Source organism: Alligator mississippiensis, chromosome 2 (genome assembly GCF_030867095.1).
Source record: "Alligator mississippiensis isolate rAllMis1 chromosome 2, rAllMis1, whole genome shotgun sequence".
In the NCBI taxonomy this organism is placed as follows: Eukaryota; Metazoa; Chordata; order Crocodylia; family Alligatoridae; genus Alligator; species Alligator mississippiensis.
Window position 1 is genome coordinate 269,205,781 of NC_081825.1, and position 27,151 is coordinate 269,232,931.

General features: G+C 39.9%; 1 long non-coding RNA gene across 1 annotated transcript; it reads right to left on the minus strand.

Annotated features, from left to right (window-relative positions):
- Nucleotides 1–3,621: 3,621 nt before the first annotated feature.
- LOC132248426 (uncharacterized) lies at nt 3,622–16,021 on the minus strand. Its single transcript, XR_009459618.1, has 4 exons — nt 15,943–16,021; nt 7,489–7,590; nt 5,020–5,212; nt 3,622–4,332 (listed from the first exon to the last, which is right to left on the minus strand). It is a non-coding gene; the product is annotated as an uncharacterized LOC132248426 (long non-coding RNA).
- Between the last annotated feature and the right edge of the window lie 11,130 nt (nt 16,022–27,151).

Here is a 27,151-nt window from a genome sequence, read left to right on the forward strand (position 1 = left end):
ACCATAGAGCTTGTTCCTGTAAAGACATGAGGTTACGATTAACATTGCTCATGTGAGTAGTCTTAATGACTTCAGTACTCCTTGGGAGTCTAGCATTCATACACAACAGTCTTAACATAAAAGCCAGCATTAGCAATCATAATAGGAATACAGGTATTGAAGAGTGTGTTGTAATCAGGACACACAGAAATAAAGGTAAAGAGGATGGAGAAGCACTGGTAGTTAATGATATGATGGATAGTAAAGAATTAAGCAGGGACAGCATGGTTAAAATAAAAATCTATTTACATTAAAATTCTTTGTGGCATGGGTGGTAAAACAGGTTTGATTGTTGCATTCCTGGTAGAGTGCTACAGACACAGTTGATTTGCTATAATCAGTTGTATTTGATTATAGATGGCGATCTCTATAAAGTTATTAGAAAGATAATTAATACAGGGAATTGTATCATTATGTTAAAGCAACCAACTTCTGAATAACAAAGTCTAGGATACAGATCCAAGGCTGTTACAAGAGTTGGTAATCAAAACCACTTCTGGTTTCAGTTAATGTAGCCTTCTTAGTGCAGTGCTGTTGGTGGGCTAATTAACTTCATCCTTTAGGAAAACTAACTAGCCAGGGCTCAGCACTACAGGAACATGGACTATACTGCTTCCAGCATCTAACTGTCTTTCAGCAGTGCTAATTAGCACACAAATAGTAGTGTGGCATCTCAGCAAAATATTGTGTGCTGCCTTTTTCAGTTGTAGTGTTCAAATTCGAGATAGTTTTATTTCAGGACACTGCAACAGCCCTGAAATGCAGTATTTGCTTGGAAAATTTTGGGTAGTAAGTCAGCTTAATTGATAATTGTGATACAACCCAGCTACTTCTGGAGGCAAGAGCCAACAGTTTTTTTACCAAATGTTGTCACAGGATAAATTAGAAATGATGCTATTAAGGGAGTTGGTTAGTTAATTCAGCTAGATTGAACTGACCAGTGACTTGAATGTACAAGTGCTTGGGACTAATATTTGAGTCAAAATGTGCAAATTGTATTCCAAATGAAGGAGCCTAAGTGCTAGGGAAGGGCTCCAAATCCTTCCAGAGGAATAACCACTTCACAAGGATATTGTAAACAAAAATACTACAAGGAACAGAAATAAGGACTCATCAACAAAGAAAATGTATGCTATAAGGAAGTAATAGAGGCATAAACCAATAAAGAAGTAGACCTAGAAGGGACCTCCAGAGGTCTCCTAGTCCAAATCCCCATCCTGAGGCAGGACCATCCCTATCCAAAGCATCCTATACAAACCTTAATCTAAATTCTACATAAGACTGCCATCAACTCTAAGACAACACAAGCCTAACACCTTAACCTGTCACATATAAAGCAGGAGACCCACAACAATTTCCTGCTTTTATAAAATGTTGATATATGCTCAAGAAATCCTAGGTAGAGGGCCATGGCACTGCTACAGAGGAAGGCAAAAAACCCCCCACAATCCAGACCAATCTGACCATGGGGTAAAATCCCTTCCTGACCCCATATATGGGGTTCTATCTGAATTGAGGAGCAAGTCCCTCTAGCTAGGAACCTCTGGCTATGGTTCCAGCAGGAGCGTTGGCACACCTTAGTCAAAGTCCTCAGCCTTTGCTGTGGCCAACACTTAATGCCTCTGGGAAGGCTTAAAAATACCTTGAGACATATTTAGCAGGAAAATGGGGGTGGCATGGGGGTTTGCAGGTGGGCAACCAGCAAAGCCCAGAAGCATGGGAAATACTCATGGTAGAACATAGGCATAACTGCACCTAGGTCATCCCTGGCCAGTGGCTGTCCAACCTCTTCCTGAACACCTCCAGTGATGGGGAGTCCATAACTTCCTGAGGCAGTCTATTCCACAGTATAATGATAAAGTGAGAATTATTAAAGGAAGGGATGAGTAAGGCTTTGCAGAAGAAACTAAAAAAAATAGGAAAACATCCTGACATCATATAAATAGAGAGAGCAAGGAAAGACCATTGGAATTCTATTCACTAAGGAGGCATTAGAGATTTAAAATATATTTTAGGTATAGTCCCAATACTGAATTAATACTTTTTCTTAGTTCTTAACAAAGATGACAGCCCTGAACATAGGGCCAAAGACAAGATTGCTAATGAGAATGAGGAAATAGAAAAAGAAATTAACTGATGAGGAAGCAAAATTCAAAGAATCCAATGTATGTGAGCTGGATAATAGTAAGGCAAAAACTGTGAAAGATCTAGAGCATGAAATCACATCTCCAGAAACAGGGTTTTTTAATAAATCTATGAAGACAAGAATGATTGGCGAGTGGCAAATAATGTTCTTATATTTTAGAAAAGGAAAAAAATAAAGTAGTCCAGGCAATCCAAGGCTTTCAAAACTATGCACAACTTTAAAGCATATTTGAAGTAAAAAATAATTAAAAAGAAGGTAAGTAGGATAAAAAGTGACATATGTTTATCAAAAATAGATTGTGTCAAATTAACCTGGCATCTTTGAGAAAGTAACTCAGCTTTCAGACAAAAGGAAATGCAGTAGACTTAGTATATCTGGACTTCATTAAAATATTTCACACAGTGCCACATGGGAAGCCATAGGAGAAGCTGGAGAAAATGGGGATTAATACAAGATTTTTAAGCCTAATAGGAAAGAGGCTATAAGCAAGAAACTGGGGAAGACAATGAATGGTGTTGAAAAGGGATCTGTCAGGTTGATGGATGGTCATCAACAGAGTTTCTCAAAGGCTGGTCTTGGAACAGATCTTGTTTAATCCTGTTTTTAGCCCAAAATTAAGGAATGTAATGGTAACATTTGCTAATCATATATTGGCAATGCAGGAGACAAAAGATCAGAGTACCGTAGAGGAAGAATGGGGTGTGCTGGAGGATAAGAGTAATAGAAATGGTATAAAACTTAAAAGACAGATTCCCAGGTCAGGCATTTGGGAATTAAGAAAAAACAAATCTGATCCTAGAAGGGCCTTTCCAGTAGAGATATGGGACCATTCATTCCATTGTACAAGACTCTGGTGAGAACTCATCTGGAATACCATGTACAGTTTTGTTCACCAATGCTCAAGAAACATGAATTCAGATTTTAAAATGTACAAAGAAGGACTTTTCAGATGATCAAGGGAGTGCAAAGTATATTTTACAAAAGGAATCCAGGGGTATGAACAAGTGATTAGAAGACCCAACTCCGGTTAGGCAGCTTACTTTCACCTACATAAACATAAGTTGCATTCTGCGGCATGCAATATTTGTGCAGGCAGCTGCAGGCAAGTATCGGGGACCCTAGCAAGCAGCCCAGCCTGGGTTAATTCCTCTATGCTGCTACTGGCATCTTTACACGTGTCCTGGAGGTGGTGAGAGGGCACTTTAATTAGAGAAGCTCTCCTGTAGACACACCCATGGTATTGTAATGGAAAAAGTGCACTATATAGAATTTTCTACATAGCCAATGCCATTCTGAAAATATGGTAAGGCATGTTTATGCCCTTACAGAATAAAATGTCATTTTCCCCACTGTCCCCTTCCAAAAATATTCATTTTAACTGAAAAATATATCCCCTCCACCCCCCAAGAATGTGGCAAATTTCTGGCAGAAAAATATCCAGTATTTAGTCAAAGAGGTAGTGTTTTATTGCCAATATATATTAGCTAGTTATTGACAATGGTAAGCATTCATTTAAACTGAGCTTACTTAATCTTCTTAGAACAGAAATCAAAACTACCCAAAGCCTTACTTTTCCTATGTAACTACTCTTGATTTCAATTATGTAACTTTTTTTTCTAATAAATGAAGCATAATCCCAGCAAAGCCCTACATTTTTAAACAAAGCTTCATATACACTTAGCACTTTTTTTCATACAAAAAATTTAGTGTGAAGTTCTAACACACAGTTGTTCCATGAACTTTTTTTTTGTACACTGTAGAGACTGTAAAATACATAAATTGTTATATATAACTTTTTTACTAAGATGTGCTTAATTACTACTCTTCTATAATTATTAGGTATTCAGGATCTGGAGTGCTCTTAGATAGTGTATCGCTCTTGACTAATGAGAAACAGGTATTCTGAGCACTCTAAAATGAGCATTCAGTCAAAGTCAGTTTGAAAAGGGGCTAATTGTCCAAAGACATCTGCTCACCAAAAATTTGAACTGAAGTAAAGCGGATTCCTTCTTCAGTGACCTGTGATACAGAAGAACTTCTGTGAGCCATTTTGTTGTTTAATGTGGTTGGGAACCCACCTGTGCCGATTTGTAGGTGCCCCATTAATAGTCCTCAGGGGTCCAATTGCAGACACATGCCTCGTTTCCCTGGAAAATCAGAACAGTGAAAGGATTTTTTTTTTTTTTTAAATCACAAAAGGAAAAGGAAAATAAGATTCCTGGAGCACCCTGGGGCTCTGAAGAGCTGTGTCAATAAATACAAGGAAATCAGAGGACACCGTCTGAGTCAGGGCTCAGAATGGATTGGATGTTTCAGTTCAAATTGTTTCTTTTCTCTCTCTCTTTTTTTTTAGCATTTGTAAAAAAGTTTTTAGCATTGACATTTTGACATTTTAAGTGGTGTCAGTTAAAAAATAGGGGCTTTTTTGGTGTTAGTTGGTTGTTTCTTCATTAAAACCTGCAGGAACTTCAGTGAGCAGTAAATACAACCTGAATCAGAAGTCATTTTTTTCTCAGGATATTGAACTGCCTTACTAGCAAATGCCCCCAGAAACTGAGGTAAAAAGGGAAATGTCTGCAGTGTACCTCATTTAGACTCCTTTACCTGTAAGGTTGGTCCAGAGTCCTCAGAATTGGCATCTTTATAGATACTTCTGTCCTACGGTTTACCTAAGAGCTGCAGGTCCCAATAGGAGAACCAACATTTCCAATTGTGCATCCCTCTGGGATAGAAAGAGCTAAAATTTTCATGGCTGGAACTCAAATTGCTCAAAGTTTTGGGATCTTTGTCCTGGCAGGTAAGGATACCAAAGAATGAAATAAACTACTGCTCACCTACTGAATTAAGAACCAGAACCTGTGTTTCCTGAAACGCAACCCAGACCACAATCCCCTATGACCACAAAAAGCCCAATCTGTTGGAAGCCACAGAATTTCCTTCGTCTGTCCTCTTCTCCTGCTACCCCAAGACTCCTTCCTTGGAGAGAGTGATTTGCCTATATCCATATTTTCCCAGGGGATGATCATTCTAGGGTGCAGCAAAGAGAAATGTGCCAGAGTTTTAAAATCATGTAATGCCTTTTTATTTAAACTAAAAAGAAAACCCAGCATTTAAAATACAATTTCCTTTTGCTATCTCTTTCCGTATCAGTTAGCACTAGCCTTTGGATGAACAACCCCAGCCTTAGAGGTAGACTCACAGTTTAATTACAAAAAATGTCTTTAAAGACAAATGAACAATCCCCCTGTAATTGGAGGGGGTGGGAGTGGGGAAGAGAGCTTGGGGAATGTATAGAAAAAATACTGGCCATCATTATATTCATTGTTTCCCCTTGTTTTCTGCAGCTTCTTATGGGTTATGATTAACCTCTCTTGAGCTAAGCTACATATAAGGTCAGGAAAAGTTCACATCTCTCTTGCAAGGCAGCATAGTGCCTATTATCACTATTTTGCAAATGGAGTACTGAGATAAATGTCTTATCCAAGGGCACATAGGAAGCCTATGGGAAAGTAAGGAATCAAAGTCCTAGTCTAGTGCTGTAACATGTAACAAACATCCTTATCACGCATTCTGTTGAAACAGCCTGTAGAACTTAAGTCAAACATATTGCATTTAGTTTCTGGGCCTGAATATCTAGAGTCCTCACAGCTCCCCCAACAATATCAATATGCAGTATTCAGTCAGTATCAATAGTGAATGTTTTAGGATCAGGAGTACTACATTATAATAGCATTCCTCAGAGCAGCATTCCTACTTCTACTCTACATGTAGCGTTTACATAATTGATCACACTGAATTGTGAGCTGTTGGTTTATTTCTGTTCTCTCCTCATGGAGCTATCATAGACAAGGAGTATTTTGGACACCAACTGAAGGGATAATGTATATATGTGTGTATTGGGGGGAGCTTGGGACTGTTTCTGGTTTAAAGTGGTATAAGTCCAGTGACGTCAAGGAGACAGCAACTGTTTACACCAGCTAAGACTCTGGCCTTTATATTTGCAGGATTTCTTTCCCTGCTCTTTTTAAAAAAATTAAAGTGGAGCTTAAAAGCAGAGATAAATCTATCAAATGAATTAAACCAATATCCCTCAGTTTGTGAAATAAATGCATCACCCCAGCTGTAAAATTGGTTAAATTGAAGATCAAAATAAGCGGTGCTTATACAATCTCTTTTCCTTTAATATAGGACTGGCTTCAAAGTTGCTGGAAGAAAGTAATTTATCAGAAGCTGAGGCAATATGAAATATAAAGCCCAACAAGAAAACAAAAACAAAAGCTTTTCTTAGATGCTAAAAACAAAACAGCAGCAAAAAGAGAAAAAAAGGAATAGTGGAGGAATATGCTGCTACAGTGCAGACCAGTCTGCATCTTCATTACATTCCAGGGGGAAAAATGTGATTTGTAATTCATCTAAATAATATACATCATCCTATGCGCTGGCCCCAAATTTTATAAAATAAAATAAAATAGAGAAAGAAAGAAAAAGAGCCTACTTGAAAATATATTCAGAGAAAACAATTGTTTTCAAGGCAAGCCGTACATTCCTAAGGGAACTCCAGTGCTTTTTAGATACAAAAATATCTTTCCAGAAACCTGCATGGCACAAAGTCCACTCAGAAATGTATCAAAAACAATATGTTCTACTCTGATTTTTTGGATCTGTTCTGATTTCTCTATCTTTACATGCCATGCTTTTGGCACTGGTTTCTTTTCAGTTCCATGACAGCAGTCCAGCTCTGCTCATTAATACCACCTTTCCAGAGAGCCTAACACATGCCACTCAAATAACAACACAGAGATATTTTGTGATAACATAGTGTTTTGTGCATTCACATGCATTTCACTGAATGTTAATTTTGATCATAATGGCATAAGTGCCATTTTTTTATCATTTGCAAAGTGATTGAGTCCAAATAATTTCACAGACTTGGTAAGAATACTTGCTCTTAACAAGATAAATTGCATTCTGTGTATGTAAGGCTTTGAAGCAAAGCTGAATTCACTATATATGTGTATATATCTATAGATATATAGATATATATAAATATGAAGGATATTTAGCTTGAGAACAAAATTAATTTCCCTAATATTAAGTGCTGTTTTGGGGATTCTTCTAAAAAAGTATTCAGGATCCACTGTGTGTTTTTGCTAAAGTTGAGGACTGTGCTTTTCTTCCACCCTGGTATCTGTGAGAATAAGACAAAAAAAGCCTCCCAAATCCTCACTGGGAAAGGTGAAAAAGGAGCTCCTAGCTATGTTGCTTCTCTGTGGGATAAGGAAGAAGAATAGTCTTCAACGTACCAGTGCTGTCTCCTTCCCCTCTGTGGAAATGGAGGAAGAAAGTATTCTTTGTGACATCTCTCCCCACTACCAGAGATGAGGGATAAGGGAAAAGAAACCACCCTGAAAAAGGAACAAAAGATCTGAAACACCAGAAAAAAATCAGACTAAATTTCAATACTTCTTTATGACATGACATGCAGGGTTGGATTAACCCTTTAGTGGGCCCTGGGCAAACAAACTCATGGGCCTGGGCTGTGGAGATGCCCCTCCCCACCCTGGCAGGGAACCCAACACATTTCAGAGAGGGGAGTGGAGATGGGAGGCATATGTGTGTGTGTGTGTGTGTGTGTGTGTGGAGGGGGGCTGTGAGGGGGTGTGGCTGTGTGTGGCTGGGGGGCAATAGGGTATTGGAGTGTGTATGTTGGGGAGGGGTTTGTAGTGGCAAGGTGTGGGTGTGTGGGGTATGAGGAAAGTTAGGGGGTGTGAAGGCCCCCCCATACTCCTCTGCATAGTGCACAGCCCCTGCTGCCAATGCTGGCAGCCCTCGGGGCACTCATGGCCCAGGCCCAGCAGCCACCGACACTCCACCATGTACAGCTTCAGCCAGTGCTGCATGGCAGTGGCAAAGAGCACAGCTCCGCAGGTCACCTCTCTCACTGGACTCTGTGCAGCTCTCACACAGCTGCCAGGGAAAGTGGTGCAGGCTGGAGCCAGCTGGCTTCCCCACCCCCTGCTTCCCAGGACCTGCAGGCAGGAGTTAGGAAAGCAGCTAGCTCTGGGCTTTCCCCGGTAACGCAGAGATGCACATGCCCATGGAGCCCAGTGTGAGACAGGTGGCCAGCAGGGCTGCGTTCCTAGTTTCCGCTGTTCAGCACTGGCCAAAACCACACCTGAGACTGTGCGGCCCACAAATGCCTCAAGAGCAGCTGTTCCTGGCTCTGGGGGCTGTGTGCCATGGGGGAAGTGTGTGGATTGGACCCACAAATCTCCCTACCCTCCTTCACACCCACATCCTACCCCTCTTCCGCTCCACACTTCCACCACACCCGCCTAGCTGCAGGCTTCACACTCCCGCCCAGCTGCAGCCTCCCCCCACCCTCTCCCTACCTGGTGCCTGGAGCAAGCCTGATGCTGGGGAAGGCATGCAGGTCTCTGGGTTGGCAGCAGCAGCTCCACCCAGAAGCTGTATGCTGGCCAGATTGGATCATTCCACAACCGCAGTGGAGGGGTGGGGAAGGGAAGGGAAGGGAAGGGAAGGGAAGGGAAGGGAAGGGAAGGGAGGCAGACGGGGCCAATCACGCCACCAGCATGGAAGAAAGGATCAGGGCCTCCATAGCTCAGGGCTGTAGGCATATGCCAAGTTTGCTTATGCATTAATCTAGCCCTGGTGACATGATATACGGTCCCTGATACAAATACACCCAAACAGCAGTCATTCAGACAACATCTTTTGTAAGTGCATGCATCTACAGGTACAATTAACACACAGCAATAAACTATAGTGTAGTTTGTGCTGGAGTTTATTACTCCCAGGCCCAGCATTTACTTATGTACCTGAGACCACAATACATTGAGCCAGGGTGGATTAGTCCTGGCTAGCAGGGGGCTTAGGAGAGTCACCCTGCCAGCCTAGGAGCTAGGGGAGCTAGCCAATTTGGGGAGCCAGCAGCCTGCCAGCTCTGCCCCAGTTCAACATGCTGCAGAGGAGCTGGTTGGGACAGGAGGGTTCTACAGTGTGGGACTAGCTGGCAGGTAGCTCCACACTGTAAGATGTACTGTCCAGCACAAGTACTATCCCACAGTGGAGTTAATTTACTGCACCCTAATAGGGGTGTACGTGTAGACAGTGATGCTTCACTGTGGAAGTAATTAGACAAGTCCTCAATAAAGTACACATGTAGATGCACCCTGTGTATATCTGCATATGTTACCTATTAAAAAGGAACATTCAAAGCACTAGGCCAGAGCAGAATAGAATGAGGACAGATAGCTTGCAGATAATTATCACCTATCTCTTTATTACTTAACGTTGTTTTCACGATAAACACAGAATTTGCTGCACAACAAAATTATTATTTTACCAGGCATCTGATTATAATGGATAGGCATTTAAATTGGCTTCAGTGCTGGGTTTTATATTTACAGCACACATTTGAATAATTTTCATAGATATCTTGTCACATGTATAAACATCATTAAAATGAGCGGGTTTTATTATGTTTAGTTACAGTGCATTGCAATAACCTTTTCCATCTTGGTAAATCTTCTGCTTTTCATTTCTAAAGCAACCTGAATTCACTTTAAAGCCTGACTACAAAAATGAACAGCCAGCTGGTTTAAAATGAATGGACAGTGATGCGAAGCATTGTTCTACCTGCTTAACCTGGTGTCAAATAGATAATGTTGAACAGTTTAATCTGTAGGGGAAAATTCCACGGAATTTAATATTGCTGAAACTTTTATGAGGTTCAGTTGAAATTGCTTCAATCCATACAGAATTACCACATTCCTATAGAATTTTAAAATCAAATTGTACCCTTTCTTAGAGATTTATATACCTGCTCTAGATTTCTATTGCTCAATATAGAAATACTTTAGGAAAAAAAAAAGTTATAATCCCTTCTTCACCTCTATAAGATGTATTCATTGATTTATTTCATTCTGATAAAAAGGGTTTTACCACAAGAAAAAAAGGAAAAAAAAAAAGTCTTTTCTTGATGCATAATAGAGAAAATAAAAGGGTTCATAAATTCCTTTCTGTCAATATACATTTAGAAAAAATAAATGCCATGAAAGAAAAAGAGAAAAGAGAGAGAGAGAAGGAGAGAGAAAGGCAATTTCAATGGAGTTATTAAATGAAATTATTGACTTCTATAGTAGACTTATAAATCTTAGTTAAATTCTAGGGTTTGATTTTAAAATTAAATGAAATATGCCCATTTTATTTTAAATAAACCTGTATACAGAGACTCTCAGATATGCAATTTTTTTGCAGCACAACACCAAGTAGCAGTGACTGAAAATCAGCAAGGTAACTGACTATAAGCAGAAAGTGAAATTAATGTCCCCCTGTCCTGGCAGCAGGGAGCTTCCAGCCTCTGATCCCCAATCACAATTGCAGAGTGGGGACTGGGAGCTTGTTCCCAGCCCCGACTCCATGATCGCAATTGTGATCATGGAGCACTGGCTGGGAGTTCCCCTCATGAGGACAGTTCCCTGCCCAGGCTGGAGCTGGCTGGAACCAGCCCCTGACTGGGACAATTCCCAGCCAGCCCCAGGCTGCACAGGGAAGCAGTGCAGCCTGGAGGTGGCTGGGGACTGTCCTGTGTTGTGCATTCCCCAGCCAGCTCTGGGATGCACATGCAGACTTCCCCATGCAGCCTGGGCCTGGCTGGAAATTGTCCCAGTCAGGGGCAGGTCTCAGTTCTGTGCCCCAATCAGGTGATTGATGCATGGGTCTTGGAAAGAGTTGCAGGGGTGAGGTAGGTCCCATCCCCCTACCCCAGTCTACTGGCACAAGAAGGGGGCTTGGACCTGCCCTTTCCATGGAGCTTTTTCCAAGCCCTGTGCCCCTGATTTGGGAGTGCAGACCAGGAGCTCCCTTCTGCCAGGGCAGGGAGACATTGTCCCCATCCCAGTAGCAGGCAGCCCTCCAGGGACTGGAGCTCCCCCAGTAGTGGCAGGGGCCCATTGCAGGGCTTCAGGGACCAGGGAGGAAATCCCTGTATGTGCAGACACCTATCCAAAAACCCCTACCAGGCACATCTACACATGCCCACTATGGCACAGTTGTTACTGCACCATCATTTAGTACTTGCTTTAGGAAGTACTAAGTGACGCCACAGTAACAGCCATTACTGCGCTGACTCAGCAGCACATAGTTACTTTTAGCAGCTATGTTGCCATAGTGACACATTAGAATGAGGTAGCTTGTTGCTATGGTGACATAGCATCAGTATCACAGTTTGTGCCCACCGACATTACGTCATCATAGGGACGAGGTACATTGCCATAGCATATCACTACAGAAATGTAATGTTATGTGCAGACATGCTCATTGTGCAGTAGTTTACTGCACAGTAAATCTAGGCCAGAGTAAATGCATGTGTAGATGTGCCTGGTAAGTAAATAAAATATCATTTTTTTTAAGGCAGGGAGCTCAACTCATTTTAAATGCATGGAACTGGCCATGCTGAAATCATGAAACTAAATTAGATTTATTTTAAAGATTCAGGTAAAATAATCAATGTAGTTGGCCTCTTGAAGGCTCAGATCAAGTTTAATACCTGTTAAGGGTTATTCTTTTAAAATATGCAAACATTGATTATCCAGTGCCTTGTATTCACTTACTCTGTTGAAAAAGTAAGTATAAACTATGTATAAAGCTCTGAAGATTTTAGTACAGCTATTCATGGTTACTCCATTTGAGATGAAGGCAGATTCAAGCCCACGTTTAGTACTGGCAGGATCCCACTATTTTTATAGGTCAACCTGCAATTATTCTTGTTAACAAAATAATCAGATTACAGGAGACCCTCGCCATTCGCTATCCCCTGCAAATGGCAAAATCCATGAATAAGTCACTACGTTCATGAAGGCCATCTGCATTCATGAGTGCAGTTCCCCCGGTGGCTCGAGGGGGCACAGCTGTGCTGGTGATGGCAGGAGCATGGCAGTGACGGTGGGAGGGTGGTGGCAGTGGTAGAAGCCTGGTGGAGGCAAGTGCGGAGCTCCCAAGGAGCTCGTTTAAGTGTATTTAAGATGCGGATTTGGCATTTGTGAATATTTGAGACCGTGAATGCTGAACCTGTGAATAGTGAGGGTTTCCTGTAGTAAAATAACATTTATGGAGCTTGTTTTTTTTTTCTTTTATGTTTTGATTAACATTTTATAGACAACATTATATGAGGAATTATTACATACAAATGCAAGACCATTAACTTGTCAAAGCACTAGAAAAAGGGGAAAAAGGAAAACAATTCAATATCACCTTCAAATGTATCCACTGAGCTAGATCCTGATTTCCTGTACACATTTGTAAAGTAGACTTCAGAGGAGTTAAACCAGCATTTTACCAGGGCAGCTGGAGGCAGAATTAGATCTAAATGGTCCAGCTTTAATTATGGAGGTTGATAAATCAACACGATTCAAGAGATTCAACATGCTAAGAAAGATAAGAACACAGCGGCCCTGACCCTCAACTAAAGCTAAGGATGCACTAGGAAAGCACAGGGAGGGAGAATGAGAGTCATCTTCTGTTCTCTCATTCTTGCAGAAGGCAGGACAAGGTGGCACCTTAGACTCTAACTTGGCTAACTGTTTCCCTCAGGCTTGTGCATGCTCTGTACTGATTAAGATCTCCAGGTATAATTTAGGTTAGCATCTATCAAAGTCGGTTGTTGCCTATGAAAGCTCATATCTCTCTGAACCAGTCTCTAAGGTGCCCTACCTTCTGCCAGACTTTAGACTAACATGGCTAACCACCACCTCTAAGTATAAATTAGAAAATGTAACCTTAAGTTCCAATAAAACATGAAATATTTCAACAGTGGTATAACTAGGGCATGGCAGCTTGGGGGAAAGGAGGTGGGAAAAAATGCCTGCAGTTGCAGCTGTACAGTTACACTAGTGCTCATATGTGTTGTTATGCTTATATATTTCAATTCTTCACTCGGCTTTAGCTTCTAAAATTCATACTGAACCTAAATCAAAGTTTTTCAGAAAACTGAAATAGATCAATAAATATTCAACACAGCTATATAATGCTCCTTTTTCATAAACCTTTGACAAAGTGAGAACCAAAGTTACTGGAGTTACCAGTTTTCACCTTGACAGGTCACCTTTAAAATATAAATAAAAGACAAAAAACATGCAACATTACTTCTCTTCATTCCTTATTCCCATCAGTCTTACTGAAAAACATATTTACCTCACAGACAGATCCCTTCTCCTGGATGCTGCTACCACTCTCCTGCAATGTGATGCTTTATGAAATTATTACTCCCATTAAAAACAGTTGATTGGTTGCCATACCCTCTTAGTATCTTTAATCAGAAAGTTGATTTCATGAGCATCAAGGTACATATAGTAATGTATTCCTCTGCCAAAAGTTGTCATAACAGCAGCTTATAAATGATTTTATGCTGACGGTTGTTACAGCCCCACTGCTTGGGCTCTGCTAGATGAGGGAATGAAGCACCAGGAGATAAAATTGATTTTTTACCCTTTCTGCTAGATAATAATACCTAACATCCATCTTAACTTTTAAGATCAAGGCTAGAAGCTAAAGCAGCCTGGGGGGTATGGAAGGAGATCAATATTATGCATTATATTCCAGCTGCATGTGATCTGTATTGAAGTTAATATTATGGTTACAGTATGAAGCTATCAATTTAACAATTCTTCTCCAAGAGTTTAATATTAGTATATCATATTTCATCATGCCAAACTGCAGTGCTGGTGTTTCACTACCATGGCACTATTTGCTGGAGCAACATCAGAGGTGTAAGTTACAAAATTTACCTAATGCCACAAGTTAACAATTTGATATTTTAATCTATATTTGCCTGTATCACAAAACCAACCCATCTATTTCAAACCTTTCAGGTTTCTGTACCAAACGTACGTAATGTCAGGATTTCTATATTATCACAGTTAACACTCTTTACCTAGTAGAAGTTCAGGACTGTATAGTGTCCCCCTTGTCCTATATGTGTAATTTCATGCAGACCACTCTGCATTCTTGAAACACATTTATTTTGTTATTTTATCAAGCTTCATTGCAGCACATTGATATACTGCTAAATAGGCTTCTAATGCAATATCAAGCTATTTTTGCAATGAAAAGGGTTCCCCAAAAGAAGTTCCAAAATATCATTCCTCAGATTTTTTTCTCTTTGACAGGCCCAGATCTGGTGCATATGAAATCATGTGTCTTCCTTTAGCCTGCTAAATAAAGTAACACCCCCTTCTTGAGTCTGATAACAACAGATGTCTGGGTCAAATGAACTAAAACTACAGCTATTCCAAAGCATTTCAACATATAAGTAAATTCTGTTTGACCTTCCTGTGTATAATTGACTCTTCTAGCCACATAAAGTGCACATTTGGGCACTCACACAGATTGGATTCCAATAGCACTTGGGGAACTACGAGTAGTTACACTGGTAAACTACTGGTAGCTAGGGGCAGGTGAGTAGGGCATACGGCCCAGGCATCAACTTTACCAGCCCCAAGCACCAAATTAAAAGGGGCACTAAAGCTGCGTAGCAACAATCAGTGGTGCCCAGATCTCACCACATCAGCAGCAGCTGGGGACTTCATGCCCCCAGGATAGATCAGATTGAAACTTTCCCTCCCTCCATTCTCCAGCACTTGGCACTCCTCCAGCCTATCACACACTCCTTCCATGGAATTCACCAGCACAGTTTTGTCGAGCATACAGACCTTGTTAGTTATGCCTCTAGTAGCCACACTTGCATCACAACTACCTTCTGAGCATGTGTAGGTGAAGGCAGCCTAGAAACCAGGTACTCCCTTCATAAGTGACCTAGCTCTTGGGTATTCAACCAAAATGCAAAAAGGCTCATCTCTTCCCTGCCCCTCTCATCCCTAACTCTTATTTAGGTCCAAGGTTCCCACTGATAAAATAAAATATTGCTGCTTAAGTACACTTAGCTTATTGTATTTTAACAAATTAAACAAACCAAACCTCTCCCCTATACCCATTCTTAAACGTTGGGGAAAAACGTGCTTAAATGCATCAAGATAAAGCAAGAGTTTGCTGACAAGCCCTACACTGTTCTTTTCTAGGGTCTGGGACACTTCCCCATAGTCCTTGAATTAAATTTGAAGAGTTAATTTAGTATTTACTGCCTGTCACATATCACTTCAGGGCCAGCTTTTAACCCAGGTTCCTATTGACTGAAATGGGACCTCACATCTGTACCCAGCAGTGGAACTGGGCCTTTAACTCTGCTACATTATCTCCCATGCACACTTTCAGAAGCCAAAGCATACATTCCATAATAATATAATATGTATTGCTTTCTTTTCGTAGGATAGATAGGGGTTTTTTTTCCACTTTACTTAGTTAAGGAGATTGGCTTTCTAAATAAGGAATAGGTTCTGGTTACCATATCCAAAACCAGTGGCTTTGTTTATTTACTTAGTCTTTGACTTCAGCTGATTTTCCTGCTGTGCACTGGCAGTAATAGGAGCTGCAGAATGAAGAAGCAAAAATAAACCTGTTGATCACATGGATAAGAAAGAAGGCAGACTCAGATTTCTAGGTATCACATTTTTGTCAGAGCTGTAATCAACTGAAAGTTGTTTGCAGTTGATTAGACCTAAGTTTTAGATGTTTTCTAATTCAAGCACATATAATGCAGTTTCAAGTCATACCCAGGACCAGGAGCCTCCTACCGAGCCTCCTACCAAGCCTCCTATGATCCCCATAGCTCCTGCCCTTACCTCCAAGGTGTTCCTGAGCAGCTGTTTAGCCAGGTGTTGTTGTTCTGGCTGCCATCAGCAGACTGCTGCCTCAACCCTGAGAGCCTAGGTCTAAAATGGAGGCTGTTCCTCCAAACCTGTGCACCTCCTGTGGTCATGTGACTGGCTCATTACTTTGGCTCACACCTGCTGGCTGCCCAATGTCTGCTTTGGTCCTTAAAGTGACAGACACCCAAAGGAGTTCTGTCATATGTATAAACAAAAGTTAATGTTACTGTCCTCATCTTTAGGTGAGGAAACTGAGGCACAGAGAAGTGAAGAGATGTGCAAAATTATCTGCAATAGATCTGGTCTCCTCAGTCTCAGTCCAGCATACTGCCTTTCTAGATTTGTTTTTAAACCTTACTTCATCATGTGAGCTAAGTACAGATAGTCAAACAGCCTGAAGCAGAATCTATTCAATCTTCACAAGTTACTCTAGGATGCATAGATTGAACCAATAAACAAGTAAACAGACATTCACTTTGATTCTGGAAATGTAGTCACATGCCTGCAGTGGCCAAAACCAGAAGCCAGGTGGCACTAGAGCATGCCTCTCTGCCCAGCTGGAGCAGACATCTTGGGTGCCCACCCTTCAGGAGGAGAGGGGGTTGTGGGTCAAAAGCCTCCTAGGATGCCAGGGGACTTTAAGCTAACTTGAATCTGGAGGGTGTCTAGGATAGAAGTTCAATAAACTGATTTAACCTAAATCAGTTAAGTCCAATTCTACATCCATCCAGGTTTATCTTAAATCAGTTTTGGACATTCTGCAAGCAGTGTATGTGTACTGAACTTCTTGTTGTGTTACAGATTTGAACTGGTTTTTGGTCACGTATATCAGTTTATGTGTAATTTCTTCTCCTAGCTGTGGAATGGCAGAATGCTACCAAAAAAACTATCCCATCATCTCTTCCCCTAATAATGGTCATCCTCTACCTTTTTGATTATTTCAAAAACAGACACTTAGCTTTCAAACAGTAGCACTTCCATCTGGCATGTTGCATTTACTTTCCCTTTTCTATTATTTCATATGATCTCTGTCTCCTTCCCCACTTATTCCAGAGGGGAAAAAAAGCAGAAAAGCAGGGAAAAAATCATTTAAGAATAATGATTTTTTTTTTTCAAAATGGGAATTATCTGTGCTGTCAGAAGGTGTTGTACCTGGGACAAGCTATCACTTATATTCCATAGACAATTGTAAAGAATTAAAGGAGACAAAAAGAAAAAATCTAAAGAATTAAAAAGATACAAGAAGAGTACAACAGTTTTTTCTCTCTCTTGGACACAGTTCCATCCCTCCTGCTAATATCTAGGTATTGAATAAAGCTGCCAAATAAATAAGAGATATAGTGTTCATGAGAGATGCCAGATTAATAGCACTGAGAATAGTCTATTTAAATTCAGTGCCAATTAAATATTGGCCAGTAGAAATATTGGCCTTTAGTCCTATTTGCAAATCACCTGATAATATGCCTCTAATTCATTTTGTGAGATCATCAATAAGATGGAAAGGATAAATCAATCAACCTCCAACATATTTGATTTATCTTCAAAGACTTCCAACAAATATAAAAACAATTTTGCAGTTGTTCTGTTTTTTGTTTTTATTTTCTGTTTATTGGGATTATTTTAATTGTAATCTGAACTCTGGTAAACCATGATTCCACCAACAAGCTTCACAATGGTCACCATTTACAAATACTGGACCATATACTGACTTTATTCCGGGTCACTGCCTACTGGGACTTGATTCAGTGGCCTAGAGGGAATTCTTGCATGCTCCATTATAGTCCAATAAATACTTGTGTTACAGTAAAGATGCTCTCTGGAGGCAGAGGGTTAACAGGCTTTGTTGGTTGGAGTCACACCCACAAAGGAAATTGAATGGACCCCCTGCATGCCAGTGTAGTATTTTTTCATTTATGTTTTTTGAAATGGGTTTCCTTTGGAGATGTTAACATCCGCAGCTCTTTAGCTTCCTGACCTTTTAAATACAGTTTAGCAAAAGGAAAAAAGAATTAAAAGAATTTCCCAACTTTTACTTGCAAGGAGGGGCACAGGGTCATATCAATGCAAGTGTCCGTTATTGAATTTTCAAGACTGTGCTCTTCTCCTCTCACCACCACCCCCCACCCCCTCTCCCCCCTTTTTTCACAATGCCCAGGGTGAGTCACATCACACTATAAAGACAGAAAGATTAGATTCATAAGGAAACAATTACCCACTCCTACGGCAATGGAGAAAACATTTTCCTATTAAAGATTAGGGGCATTAACAACTGCTTGGGAAAAACACATTTAGAACAGAAGTTCATTAATCTTTGCACAATGTAATTCCTGTGCAAGATCCTCGCAGCCTGTTGCAAGTAGCTTAAGTACAGTATTATAATTGGTTTCAATTACTCCGTTATTATTTCCACCAGAGCAACTACAAATCTTCTTCTCTGTAGTGGCATCTAATGTGGTTGAAGGGATATTTGAGTCAATGTGTAGTCTCACAAATGGTATCCTATAAAAAAGACAGTGTGCACACTGTGGGCAGACAGCTGAGAAGGAATATATTTTCATGACAAGGTAACACAAGGGAGAACAGATTTCTGTGGCAAGATCACAAGCTTAGTCCATATTCTGTGACCACTTTGGCCTGTTAAGTCAGTTGTAATACATTTTCAGCTAATTGGAAACAAATTAGTACTGTCTACAGAGAACAATAAGAACATTGAACTCTAATCTCCTACAGGAACATGTCATGCATATTATCTAGAAAGTTTTTAACATTTCTGTGTACAGCTATCATTTTTTTAGCCCCTTATTATTTCATTTTGCCTCTGGGTCCCACACAGTAAATCAGACTTTAGTCCTATTTGCAAATCCTGAACTGCTTTGAATAAATTAAGAACAACAATTACTTTGCAGGTAATGACACTTTTGATAATCCCAGGTTTGTGTTTAGGAAACTTGTTAGAATTTTCTTTTTTGGCAATGTCTTTGCTGAATGTTTAGTTTTTGGGAAATGTCTCGCCTGTCTATATCTTATTAAACCAGTATTTTGTAAATAGAACATATGGGGCTCTAACCATTTGAAGTGTAACCTTTATACATGGACACTGTCAACTCCACACTCTGTATGCTTCTATTGAATATGAAATTGATCAATAAATAAGCTTTTCCATCCTTAAGCACTGTGGTATGATGGGAGTGTCACAGCATAGACACTTCTAAGGGTATCTTTGAGAAATAAAGCAAATCAAGCACCCACAATTCCCAAGCATAGTCATCTCTTAACTCAGTCATCCTCAGACTGCTATATTTTAAGTGGATTAGTTGTCATAAAAGATGCTGGATAGAGAATATTGAAGTCAAATGTCTCCTCTTAATCCATAGAGCAGACACAACTATGTCAGTGTAAGCAAGCTGAGAAAAGTCCTGTCTGCAATAAAAAGGTTTGCCTGTATAACACTATCGTTATTTTATTTTAGCTAACCCTCCTAGTAGAAACATAATTTAAAGAGCAAAAAAGTCCTGCTGCCACTATCACCACATATAGGCATTCATTTCTAATAGTTGGATCAGTACAAGTGTTCAGACTGCAACAACCTCCTCTACCCTGATCCTTGTGCCTTCCTCAGACTGGGATGATAGGGGGAAAGCATTGGGGCTGTTCCAGTCCCCCTGTTCCTGGAAAGGCTGGAGCAGCAGGGCAAAACCTCCTGCCTGCTTTACACCCTGGGGACCTCAGTGTATGAGGAGCCATCAGGGAGAAGCTGGTGGCTGTTCCTCCCCTCCCTCACCCCCCAATCAAGAGGGACAAAAGCAGCTGGTTCTTATGCCTTCTTCACACTGGGGTGACCCTGATCTCTGGAAGACATGGGAGATAAGCCACAGGACAGTGAACAAACATTCTCTTGGGAGGAATTCTCCCAGACATAACTTCTAAGCAGTTGGATTTGGGCTATTTTTCTCTCGCGACCACCATTTTTGCTCTAGGAGAAAAAGCCAGAACATATTTACACTCATAGTTTCTCCTGGAGAGCGGCAATTCTCCAAGTAGAAACAGAGCATCTCTTTGGGCATGTCTACACATGCATTTAAATTTACTGTGCAGTAAGTCATTGTACAGTAAGCAGGTCAGCATCTACATGTGCAGGTGCTAAAGCGCATTAATGCTGTATATGGACTGACTTGGGACTAAAATTAGCCCAAGTCAGTCCATATGCACAGTGTTACCGCTCAGTAAGGCATCGACATGTGCATTACTGTGCAGTAACTAATAGGGCGTAAATTTGACATCTGCAAGATGCAGGTGTTAAATTTACACTCAAATCAGCATAAGTCATCATATTTACTGCATAGTATGGGCATGCACATATAAACACGTACCCGTACTAGGCAGTAATTTTGGTTACTGTGCAGTAAATGTGCATGTGTAGATGCACCTTCTATGGCCTAATAGCTTACACCAGTCCCTTGAATGGAATAAGTAGCATCAGAAAAACAATATTTTTGCCAGTAAACTGTGCATGCAGAAGTACTTTTGCTACATTAAGGGTGTACTTTTTTTTCTGTCTATACTCTGACTGGTTTATTTCTTCAAAATGTAGATCAAGTCAGAGAGTTAACAATGCTTCTCCATTTGGAGATGGAGGGTACATCTTAAAGAGTAAAAGAATAATTCTCCAAATTCAATGTATTCTATCCAGTGCCCTGCTGAAGTTGACAACAAAGGTACAATTAGTGCTACTTAGCACCATCAGGATTTTTTACAGTTGCCTTTTAGGAATTGGACTGAGAGTTGATGTTTGTTATATTTATGTTTAAGATATGGAAAGAGCATGTAAAGGGACAAATCAGCAATTTTAGTTCAAGTTGTAGCTCACATAGTTTAATTAATTTACTTTCCTTCTGTAGGCAGATGTGTAAAAGAGTTTATTAAATGAAGAAAGGTGGTTTTAAAATGTTAATTGATTTGTTTGGGGGGTGGTATTTATTTTTGCCTTCTCATCTGAGATACTTTGGGTTGCTTGACTCCCAAAAGTTTAATGACACAAAATCAGAGACCCATTTTTAAAGTGGTCTCAATATATTTCAGATTTCAATTAACATTCTGATTTGGTTATGAGATACATGTACTAAAAGCTAAAAACCTGAAGTATATCAAATAAGTATGGATTTGACCATGAAAGCAGTAAGTTATATAAGTTTTCTAAGTTTATACAGTGCAATTTATCCAGGCAACCTCATGGATAATGAAAGGTTAATTTAAGAAGCAGAAAAATGTAATGAAAAATAGCTGTCATTTATCTATGTAACAGAATAAAATGTCAAGGTAGACAGAAACCATGAACCTAATATAATAGTCTATTGCAGGGAGAGTTCATTCTACTGAAATAGACACTAAGACTTTCATTTTACGTCTGGGACCAAACTTCCTGCAACTGGAAGTGGATATAACTCTTTTGCAGTCAATACAAGTTTTGCTTAAGTGGGACAGGGTAAAACTTAGCTAGTGACTTCACATGTTGGATGGAATCCTGGCTGTGTGGAAGCCAAAAGTTTAATAATCGAATTCATAAAATCATAGAGAAGTAGGGCTGGAAGAGACCCCCATAGGTCATCTAATCAACCCCCTACCTGAGGCAGGATCATCCCTATCCAAACCATTTTATATAAATGCCTAATCAAACCTCTTAGTAAAACTACACACTTAACTCTTACACAACACAAGACATAATGCCCTAAATTGCCACAGGTAAAGCAGGGGGACCACAGCTTTCAATGTCCTGCTTCTGTAAAAGGTTGCTAATATTCACTTAAGAGATCCTGGAAAGAGGGCTAGGATTTTACCTATCTGGTATAAACATTTGACATTCATTTTACCTGTCCAGCAGCAAATAATTTTCTTCAGCAAATTGGAATTGTAATTTAAAGGCTTTCCAGAAAGTCACTAAGAAATGTATAACTGGTTTTGCAATCAAGAGCTTCATGGTATCTATCCTGAGAAATGACTGTAGGATTTGACCCATACAATATAATATGGTAAATGCCAATCCACATTATTAATTACTTTGCTTATAAGTGAGCATTTGCCAAACACCTCAGTTCTGTTTTAGAAAGCACAACACTCTCTGGCTAAGTTTTCTAGGAAATCTGAAGTGAAAGGATTGTCTGCATTAAAACCAGAATCTTAAATGTTGTCATTAATCCTGATTGCCATAGAACTGGCTTTTTTATGGTGGAAGATTATGACACTGTAGTAAAAATGCCTTGCAAAAATACTTATATAATAAATTTTTAAGGCCTGGAACTATAATACAATTATGCAACTGGCCAAAGACCCTTCTGTCTCAGACAGAGCTTTCTGTGGAAAAGGATTTTCTAGTCCACCAATAAAGAAGAAAGAAGACATCTCAGGAAGTGAAGAGTCTAAATGATTTCATTGAATTTATTTGCCTTTTTCTTAAAGTCATGATCTCTCTTTACATGTGGGGGGCTCAGAACTCCCAGTTTCCCGACCCCGGCATCCTGAACCTCCGGTAGTGAGGATGGATCTCACACTGCCAAGTGCCAGGTTTTCAAACATTTTCTGTTTTCTTTCCCACGAGTTGTGTGACTGCTGTCTTGTTTACTCATATGCCCTCCAGACAGCAAAGGAGTCCTTTTGAAAGACAAAGCTCCCTCCTCTTTCTTTGAGACTAAGGGGGTAGGTTATATCCTCCATTTCTACCCCTCCCTCTCCCCTTCCCAGAGCTAATCAGGTTTGTCAGTGAAAGGAAGCTGTTAGAAGTTCACATTGGCTCGAATCACACATATTGGAAAAAGGTTTTCCTTCTTTTTTAGTTTTTTCTTTCCTTCACAACTTTCAGTTTATTATTGCTGTCAAACTGTGATAAACATATATTTGCTACAATCACTTACTGGGAAAGAACCCATTTTAAGCTCATTAAATAGATCAAAACTGTTTACTTTTAAAATTAGAAGTCATTTTTTTTTCTCTGCACCTAAAATGGGTTACATTTTTGTTCCTTCAGTAGTGTTATTATTCAAGCTCCATTGGTCAAGGTTACACTTTGTAGAAGATTAAACACAACAGTATTCATTTCATGTGATATAATCCTAGTTCTATTTATTACTTCTAATTCACAAGGAGGATAGGATTGCTGCTGTGGAAAAGTCCACATTTCCTATGGCAAATGATTCTGGAAAAAAAAGATATATAATTAAAAACACAGGGGCTTGAAATTCCTCAGAGAAAAGGAATAATCTACCCTTCTACAAGGTACTTTTATACCAGTATAACTGTGTCCACACAAGGGGTTGTATTGTTAAAAGTATTTCAGTGAAGAAATTATATCCATAATCAAAATAGCTATATTGGGACAGTGGTGTATAGGGCAGACCTCAGTCAAAATCCAGGGACAATTGTTGTTCTACCTTTAAGCAAAAGAAATAATTTCAATCTATTTTCTGTGTCAGGGATCAACAGAGAAAAAAGCCACCACAATTACTTAATCAAATGATAGTGTTCATTTTGTCACTTTTGTAGTAGGGAAAGGGCTGTAAAAAATACAGGGAAATCTTGGCCTTATTAAAATTAACTGAAATTTTGCCTTTGATCCCTTCCAAGATTGATTTATCTCAGAAATGATCACAGAGCCAGATGCTAGTCAGAACAATGGAAAGCCCAAAAAGATCCTGTTGAGCCCCACTGGGCACAGCTGTATGCTCATTAATGTGCCACAATAACAGCACATTAAGTTTAATATCTGTAATGACAGGTACTAACTTAATGAGCCATAACTGGCGCTACTGCACATTAGTGTAAATGAATTGTCTTTTTGTGATGTTAATGCACAGTAAACTAAATCTACTGTGCATTAGTGCATTAGCACAGGTTTCACCTGCTGGACTAATGCGCAGTAGAACTAGTCTACAATGCTCAAAGCATCTTGTGTAAGCATGCCCAGGTCTGGCTCCCTCACTGGTTTTATATTGGCCCAGCTGGCTTGAAGTTCTACAAAGTATGGTAGCTATTCTGATCTTCCAGGTGGCATCCAAAGGGCACAGTGAAGAAGCGTTGTTGCTTAGGCCACCTCCTATTCATAACGTGCTACCCTTCTAAAGAGATAAAGGGGATGGCATATAATCTGGTTATGACAGACCAGTTCCAACCAGGACTATTCATTCGTCCTTTTTGTTCTGTCAAGATCTCCAGATGACAACACCGTACTTAAGAGTCCTGGCAGCCCCAGGGCAAACTTTTAGTACTGGGCCTCGCTTTGCCAGAGATAATTATACTAATAATAATAATAAATTACTATTTTCAGGCCCCCTTCTGTCCGAGCCCCAGGCAGCTGCCCGATTCACCCATGCCTGTCTCCAGCCCTGCCAGATAAAAAAGGTTATCTGGGTCCTTTGAATTACTGCAGTGGTACAAGGAAGCTGAAGTATGGAATCTGGCCCCTAGTTTTGACAAGCTTCTCAAGCCAGTACAAAAGCTCATGTTCATTCTTAGGGGAATGCTAGTGTTTGATGATTCTTGAATGACAAAGAAAACACAGATGATGATTTTGTTTCTGAAGGGTAACTTAGGCCAGTTTTTTTTTTTCCTTTTTTGTTAATCATAAAATGTTGTTCATAGCAACACAAATAATAAAAATTGCCAGAACCAAAATTTCCAAAGAAAACAAGATCTAAAAAAAAAAAAAAAAAAGAGGACAGAAGGGATAAAAACAAACAAAGCAAAACTCCTTCCAAGAAGTAAAAATATGTTTGATTATTGAAAGAGAAAACTCATTTTAAATTATTGTTGTAGCTATTGACCAATGTGGTGGAATTCTTTTGTTCCCCGAGTTATTATTAAAATGAAATCTAATGTCTTGACCAGTCCTCATGAAGGAACTCAATATATTGGCTTTGCATTTATGGGTCACTTAAATGAGTGATGTTCTAAAAGATTGCCCTAGAAAATTTAAGACACTGTCCTATTGAATTAGACGATAAAGCTCTCCCCCTTCACTCCCTTGAGGAAGGAGCAACTTATTGTAGTGATACCCACCAAGAAGCCTGAGAGTGAATTTGTAAGTCAGTAAGTCACAATATACCTCTTCCTCACTCTGCTACTCTGGGAAGGGTCAACTTTTCATTTGCATGCTTAATGCTGCATCATGCAGCTAAGCTATAGCTAAGACTTTGATCCTTCCTGTCCACATATGAAGGCTAAAAGGCATGCATCCTCACTGTCTTCTGTCACTGTGAGTGGCCTCCAGGTAGCAAGTGCCCAGTTTTAGGGCAGTGTTTTACATCACTTCAGTCTATCATGTATTCCTACAAAATGGACTACAACTTGGTCCACTTATTTTCAAAAACTTGCTTTAGGTTGAGCATTAGCAACCTGACTCTCATGGATGAAGGATGTAGGTCCTGCTCTTATATAGGATTTTGCTGTCTACCTTATGGTAATATAAATAATTGCATTAATTATTAGTAAGACCTGGATTTATCCTTCCGTAATACTTCTCCAAAGTATTTTCATTCCAAGTGCTAGCTCATTAGCTTGGCCTAGAATTTGTCTTGATCAGAGCAAAAGATTTTACTGTTTTGTCTTATTTTTTTTTTTTTAATAATTTGAGTACCAGAAGACTCACTTGGTGAAGTCAGGGTTGAGGGGGCAAGGCCAGCACAGCATCGCCACCACCCCGTTCCACCACCACCAAGAAGCAGGGCCGGGGGTGGGGGTGAGGCCAGCAGCACTGGCCTCTCCCCTCCACCCCCCGCTCCATCCCCTTCTGTCCCCACCATCATTCTCTTCCCCCACCTGCGCCACATCTGGCCTTGTGCCCTCCCATCGCCTGCTCCATCCCCTTCTGCCCTACTGTCATGGCAGCACTCTGTCCCTGCCTTCCTTCTTGATGGGCAATTTGCACAGCATGCAGCACTGGCTGGAGCCATGCCCCACCGGAAGCCATGGCCCCCAAGAGGGTTATGGACAGACAAACAGACACAGAGATAGACGGACTAAGCCCTTTATAGATATAACATATATATATATGTTACTGTTGGCTATATGTGTATGTGTGTGTTTTATTGCTGGGGTTGGTGGGATTGCCTATTTTAACAATGTCTGATATTTTCAATCTCTTCCACTTCTAAGACCCTATTTTCAGTAGGTCACAGCTTTTCCTACTTCAGCTACTGAGACTGAATTTTTTTCCGTGATATCTTCTTGACATCTTTCCATGACATCTTCTTTACACTGATATTTTTTTTTTTTTTTTTACTTCAGCTAAAAATAGTTCAGTCCTTTCTGAGAGAAAAGACCTTGTTTTGCCCAGGTTAATTCTGGTAAGCTTTGCCTTTAAACCTCCTAGTGCCCTTATGCTTTGCGGCAATGGCTTGAACTTTGTCAAGATATTTACAATGGATATGCCTTTTGCTTTCCATCCAAATTTGTGAAAATTATATGCTTTTGCAAAATCACACTTTGGACATGTTCAAAAGAGGTTTCTTGGGTTTTAGAAGAAAATTGTGTCTCAATTGAGTATTAATGCTGGCTTTTCCTAACCCTTGACTGTTTGACTTGATAGCCCTAATAATTTTCTTTTATAATAGTGTGTATGTGCATGTGTATAATGTAGGTAATTATGAACTATGTGAGCCTTCTGTCAACAGTAGTAATATAACCTGTTAGTGAGTGTGTCCAAACTTCATTATTGAAAAAAGGTTATTGGAGAAAGTAATAAATGCTGTTCCATTAAGAATGGTACAACACACAATGCATTTGTTCTGTTAGGAGCAGGATATAAAAACACTTCAGCTTTTCTAAGCATTGTTGGATATAATTTAATGTTTTGCAAGACAGGTCAATGTCACATACAATCTGTATGAATGGCTCTCAGTGTATAGAAACATTATAATCATGCAAGTGTTGTTTGTTTCCTACTTTCTTGGTCACTATCTATAAATGTGAAAACGTACATCTTGACTTGTTTAAAAGCACTAAAGGTATGCTGGGAGTTGACCTGAGCTTATATACTCTCTTACTTTCAGTTTTAAAATGATGCATTCTAACCTATAGTGATCATCACTGGGTTTAATAAACACACAGGCATGCATGAATGAGAAGAACAACGCAGTCTTAGTTGTGAAGCAGTACACAATGTCTACAGACCCTTAGTTTGTTTGTCAATAAGGCC